This window comes from Chiloscyllium punctatum, chromosome 17 (assembly GCF_047496795.1).
Source record: "Chiloscyllium punctatum isolate Juve2018m chromosome 17, sChiPun1.3, whole genome shotgun sequence".
Classification (NCBI taxonomy): Eukaryota; Metazoa; Chordata; class Chondrichthyes; order Orectolobiformes; family Hemiscylliidae; genus Chiloscyllium; species Chiloscyllium punctatum.
In genome coordinates, this window is record NC_092755.1 from 72,694,945 (window position 1) to 72,701,884 (window position 6,940).

A 6,940-nucleotide genomic window follows, 5' to 3' on the forward strand; every position below is an offset into this window, starting at 1 on the left:
GCTCACTAAAGCTATTTCATGACCCTTTTTAGCCCACTTGACTCCTCGTTTCAGACTTGTCCTCTTCTGATATTCCTCCAAAGCCCGTTCTGTTCTTAGCTGCCTAGACCTTATTTACGCTTTCCTTTTCCTCTTGGCTCGGTGTAAAATTTCTCCTGTCATCCATGGTTCACGAATCTTGCCCTTCCTATCCTTTGCCTTCAACAGGACATGCTTATCCTGCACTAACTTTAACCTATCTTTAAAAGCCTCTCACATATCAAATGTGAACTTCCCTTGAAATAGCTGTGTTCAATCTACATTGCCGAGCTCCTGCCTAATTTTGATATAATTGGCCTTGGCCCTGTTTAGTACTCTTCCCTTAGGACCACTCATCTGTATCTACGAGTATTCTAAAACTTACATAATTGTGGTCACTGTTCCCAAAGAAATCCCCCACCGCAACTTCTGTCACCTGTCCTGGCTCGTTCCCCAGTACCAGGTCCAAGATGGCCCCTTCCCTCATCAGACTATTGACATACTGCTCTAGAAAATTCTCGTGGACACTTCTTACAAATTCTATCCCATCCACACCTCTAAGTGTATCACAGTCAATGTTGGGAAAATTAAAATCTCCCATCATCACTACCCTATTGCTTCTACATCTTTCCACAATCTGTTTACTTATTTATTCTTCTACCTCACGCTCACTATTGGGAGGCCTGTAATACAGCCCCAACAATGTAACTGCACCCTTCTTCTTTCTCAGCTCCACCCATAATGTCTCACCACCCAAGACGTCCATAGTGTCCTTCTTTAGCACAGCTGTGATATCATCCCTGACCAGTAATGCAACTCCACCCTCCCTTTTACTTCCCTCCCTGTCCTGTCTGAAGCGTCGATATCCTGAAACATTTAGTTGTCAATCTTGCCCTTCCTTCAACCAAGTCTCTGTGGTTGCAATAACGTCATACTCCCAGGCACTAATCCAAGCCCTAAGTTAATCTGCCTTACACAATATACTCCTTGCATTAAAGTAGATGCATTTCAGGCCATCAGATCTTTTGCGCTCATCTGCTCTTTGCCTACTCTTTCCTTTATTAATGCTATCTTCATAATTCTTACAGTCTCCAGTCTCCACCTCGCTGCCTACTTGTTTTTTCTTCTGGTTCCCAGCCCCCTGCCACATTAGTTTACAACTTCCCCAACAGCAGTAGCAAAAACTCCCCCAAGGACATTGGTTCCGGTCTGGTTCAGCAGTAGATCATCCATTTTGTAATAGTCCCATCTTCCCCAGAACTGGTCCCAATGTCCAACAAATCTGAACCCCTCCCTCCTACACCATCTCTCAAACCAAGTGTTCATCCTGCCTATTTTTTCATTTCTACGCTGGCTAGCATATGGCACTGGTAGTAATCCCGAGGTCACTACCTTTGCAGTCGTCCTCTTTAACTTCTCTCCTAGCTCCCTGAATTCTTCTTTCAGGACCTCATCTCGTTATCTACTTATATCATTGGTGCCTATATGCATGAAGACAACTGGCTGTTCACCCACCCCTTTTCGAATGCTCTGCAGCCGATCGGTGACATCCCTGACCCAAGCACCTGGGAGGCAACATACCATCCAGGAGTCCCGTTTTTGGCCACAGAACCGCATATCTTCTCCCCTCACAATAGAATCCCCTATGGCTATGGCCCTAAGAATCTTTTTCCTTCTGAACAGCAGTACCCACCACAATGCCATCATCTTGACAATTGCTGCCCTCTCCTGATGAGTCATCTCCTCCAACTGTATCCAAAACGATATACTTGTTTTGGAGGGAGATGACCGCAGGGGACATCTGCACTGCCTTCCCACTCTTTTTCTGCCTTTTGGTCACCCATTCTCTGTCTCCTTCAGCAATTCTAACCTGCAGTGTGACCAGTTCACTAAATGTGCTATCCACGATCTCCTCAGCATCGCGGATGCTCCACAGTGAGTCCACCCGCAGCCCCAGATTCGTTATGCAGTCAAAAAAGAGCACTGTACATCTCTAAGACTCTAAGTCAGCAATCTCCAAAGAACCTACAAAAGGCAAGCAGCTGATCTCAAAGCTTTTTACACCTACAAACAAGGAAATTAAATTGATTTAATATTCTTACTTTATCTTTGGCAGAGAAGATAAATGCATGCTTGGGATTGAAATAGAAGCTGGTGTATTGTAAAATTGTACAATTTTTAATGGAAAAGTTTCATATTCCACCAACACTACACTGCTTTTCAAAAACAGGAGATTTTTCATTGTAAACCCAAATAAACCATTCAACATAAGACCATAAAAGTTCTCAGCAATTCAGTTTACAAATTGACTGCAAATTGAAGGGACAGCAACAATACACCCAATGGGACCACTTTGAAACACTGATAGGAACTGAACTCCAAGTTAAATCGCACAAATGCAGATTCCAGAAGTTAGCATGTGTTTCAGAACAATAAAAATGACACAATTTCAATAGTTTAACGAACATATTTACTGCAAAGTCATGTTTTGGATAATATTACAAAGGAGCAGCACTTAGATGAAAAACAAAAAAGGACCGAGTGGGTTGTCAGAGAGAAAGCAGAATCCTGGTAGCTGATTTTCTCACTACAATGAGGTAGGAATACAGGTTAAAAAAAAAGTGACACTGATCTAGACATTGGAAACAGTAAAGGTGTATCATGAACTCAGGTAACAAAAAGCTTAATGATCTTCCAGTAATAAACACAAAATCTAACAACTGGAATCTACAGCAAAACATTCATACTGGTTTAACTGAAATTCAGGATGATCTTCCTTGTATATAGTTCACAAATTAACCGTAATAGTTCTCGCCGCCCCAGTAATTCACGTCAACTAACCGAAAGGCCGTAAATGCCAATTCCTCCGTCAATCGGGGAAAACTCACTTTTAATCAAATACATCAATTATCATTATAATTACCCATACCATCAACAAGTTAGACCAACACCACAGAAATATGAATCAGAGCATCAAAACTCATTCCAGACCCTCTGCAGAAAAATTGATTTTTTTTAAATTGGCGGGACTGGGCAGATTCCCAGCATTCCCTGCACCACGACGTAATGGACAGGAGAAGCTCCGCCCACCACGGCGCGGGACTGTTCCGTTGACCGCACCATGTGATCGTCAGGGGACGAAGGGGGAGAGAAGTTCCGCCCACAACGGCGCGCTGAAGAAGCACGTGATTCGTTCTTTCCCCACCCCCTTACCGGGTGGTCACAAGTGCAGATTCCAATTTCGAAGAGGTCAGTTTATGAAGTCTACGTTTATAAACTGGCTGAATGACAGTGTCTGTGTAGAATAGCACAACACGCTTAGAGATAATATACAAGTTCATTTTGCAGATATTTTGTATTAATAAATTTCACTGAACAATTTTTGAGGCCACGATAGATGTATTACATGAACAAGCTGAGTTTCGAAAGTGTAATTCCAGACTCGCAAAAATGTTGTCTTTTTCTCTCTCCATCCCAGATATCCCACTCTCTGATATTATGTTACCTTTCCAGCATCTACGATACTTGCCCTTTTTTTTATAGAAGCATTCGTCGTTGCCCTTTCTCTGGTTAGAAACAGCTTTTATGCAGTAAAAAAAGCAAAAATTCTAAACGTTCAAGTGTCTTATAGACTAGCTACTGACTTTAAATTTCAAAGACCTGCAAATAAGTGATCCTAAGTTAGTTCTGAGGATGAACTTGTGATAAAATTTGATCTATGTACAGAAAGGACACATTTTTCAAATGATATAAATGACTAACACGGCAATGCAAAAGGAATGGATTTTTTAAAAAGTACAATTGGAACACTGTATTTTGGATTTCAGATTTAGCCAATGGAAGTCCTTATAATTTCACTGATACCAAAATGTGCCAAAAATAACTGATATTATTAACTAATCTTTGGACAGAATTCTGTAGATTAGATTACTTACAGTGTGGAAACAGGCCCTTCGGCCCAACAAGTCCACACTGCCCCGCCGAAGCGTAACCCACCCATACCCCTACCCCTTACTGAACACTACGGGCAATTTAGCATGGCCAATTCACCTGGCCTGCACATCTTTGGACTGTGGGAGGAAACCGGAGCACCCGGAGGAAACCCACGCAGACACGGGGAGAACGTGCAAACTCCATACAGTCAGTCGCCTGAGGCGGGAATTGAACCCGGGTCTCTGGCGCTGTGAGGCAGCAGTGCTAACCACTGTGCCACCGTGCCGCCCACCACCCAGTACACTGTGCCGTGTACTGTTTCTACAATTAGTTTGAATCTACTGAGATATGAAATGTCTACTTGTAATATTGAACAAGAAAGCAAAATTAGGTTACTAAAATATTAGATCTGTTCAAAGTTACTACAAAGATTGTATAAGCAAAACAGTGAAAGAAAAAGGCCAGCAGAGATGTGTTTTTTGAGAAGTAAGAACAGGATTAGTTGGACACACCTAATTTGAGTATTGAGGGAAGCAGACACGTAAGAAAGCCTCTTGCAGATGATCACCAAGCAACAACTACAATTCTTTCGGCATGTATTTTGGGGAGAGAAACTTGAACATAACGAAAAGAATCAAGACTAGGCTATTCAGCCCTTTGAAACTACTCCACTCTTCATGGCTGATCATCCAAATCAATACTGTGTTTGCATTTTCTCCCATAACCCTCTGATCCCTTTAGCCCTAAGAACTATGTCTAACCCCTCCTTGAGAACATTCAATATTTTGGCCTCAACCATTTTCTATAAATTTCACAGGCTCATCATTGTCCGAGTGAAGACATTTTTCCTCATCTCAGTTCTAATTGGCCAACCAAATATGTTTAGACTGTGATCCTTGGTTCTGGACTCCCCAGTCATCAGGAACATTCTTCCTGCATTTAGAATTTTATATGTTTCTATGAGATAAGGCCCTCCTCATTTATCTAGACTCCAGTGACTATGCTGGAGAGTTAGAATCGAAAAGTGTGTTGCTGGAAAAGCACAGCAGGTCAGGCAGCATCCGAGGAGCAGGCGAGTTGACGTTTCAGGCATGAAAAATTCACTCTCCTGCACCTCAGATGATGCCTGACCTGCTGAGCTTTTCTAGTGCCACACTTTTCGACTCCAGTGAGTATAATCCTAACTGTTCCAGTCTCTCCTCATACAAAATCCTAGCAATTAGTCTGATAAATTTTTTGCACTCTGTTTGAAGCCAGAACATCCTTCTTCAGATATCATTCCCTCAAAACTACTCAGAATGCTTCACATGTACTCGAAGCAAAGACTCCGAACAATTGCTGCAAGACATCTCTGTTCCTGTACTTGAATCCACTTGCTATGAAGGCCAACATACAATTAATTTATCTCTTCATTCCTGCTGTACTTGCTTGCTTACTTTAAGCCAAGCATCCAAGGAGCAAGAAAATTGACGTTTCGGGCAAAAGCCCTTCATCCAGAATGAGGCTGGGAGCCTCGAAGGTGGAGAGATAACCTCAGAACCTCCCAGCCTCATTCTTAATGAAGGACTTTTGCCCAAAACATCAATTTTCTTGCACCTCGGAAATTCCCTGACCTGCTGTGCATTTCCAGCACCACTCTAATCTTGACTCTCATCTCCAGTATCTGCAGTACCCACTTCTGCCCTGTTTACTTTCAGTGATTAGTGTACAAGGACACCCAGATCTTGTTACATCTTCCTCTTTCCCAACCTCTGTCCTTCAGACAATAATCTGCCATCCTGTTTTTGCTCCTAAAATAGATAACCACAAATTTATTTAGATTATTCATCATCTGCCATGCATTTCCCCTCTCAGTCAACTTGTCCGAATCACACTGAGGCATCTCTGCATCAAGCTCACAGTTCACTCTCCCACCAACTTTGTATTATCTGCAAGCTGAGAGATATGACCTTCAGTTCCCTCATCAAAATCATTAATAAAAATTATGAATCAATTAAGTTGAAGCACTGATTCCTATGGGACCCTACTAGTTACTGGCTGCTAGTCAGAAAAAGAGCTATTTGTTTTTACTCTTTGTTTCCTTTCTGCGAACTAATTCTCTATTCATATCAGTATACTATCCTCAATCCTTTGTGCTTTAAGTTTACATGCTAATCTATTACTTATTGAAAGCCTTCTGAGTCCAAGTAAACTACATCTACTGCATCCCCCTTATTACTCTACAATTGCACTTTCACAGAGCCATAGAGATGTACACCACGGAAACAGACTCTTCAGTCCAACTCGTCCATGCCGATCAGATATCCCAACCCAACCTAGTCCCACCTGCCAGCACCTGGCCCATATCCCTCCAAACCCTTCCAATTCAATTTACAATTGCAACATTCAAAAGGCATCTGGTTGGCTTCAAAAAGTAATTCCAGCATGTTTGTCAAACATGATATCCCTTTTGTAATTCCATACTTATTCTGTCTGATCCTGCCACTGTTTTCCAAATGCTCTGCTATTAAATCCTTTCTACTGGACTTGAGTATTTTTGCTCATAGTGATGTCAGGCTCACTGGGCTACAATTTCCTTATTTCTCTGTATTTCCTTTTTTAAATTATAGGGTTACAAATTCTCTATCCATGAGAACTGTTCCAGAGCTTATAAAATCTTGAAAGATGACCACCATTATTTCCTCTATTTCTGGTCATTTCCTTAAGTACTTTGGAATGCTGATTTTTGGGTCCTAGGGATTTATTGGCCTTTACTCCCATCATTTTACCCAACACCATTTCTCTCCTAATACTGATTTCCTCTCACCTCTCACTAGACCCTGAATTTTTGGGATGTTATTTGTGTCCTCTTCTGAAGACAGCACCAAAATATGCCATCTTTTTGTTTCCCATTATATTTTCCCCAGCTTCTGAGTGTAGTTGCCTTAACTAATATTTTTCTCTTTACATACGTGTAGACCTATGTATTTTGCTTTGACTTCAAACTGTT

General features: G+C 41.6%; 1 protein-coding gene across 1 annotated transcript in view; it reads right to left on the reverse strand.

Moving 5' to 3' along the window:
- The window catches only part of kntc1 (kinetochore associated 1), a 154,309-nt gene extending 151,233 nt beyond the window's left edge, over positions 1-3,076 (reverse strand). Inside the window, exon 1 of the mRNA XM_072587416.1 lies at positions 2,948-3,076. The gene's annotated coding sequence lies outside the window, so the exon portion shown is untranslated. The remainder of the gene's footprint in view (positions 1-2,947) is intronic.
- Between the last annotated feature and the right edge of the window lie 3,864 nt (positions 3,077-6,940).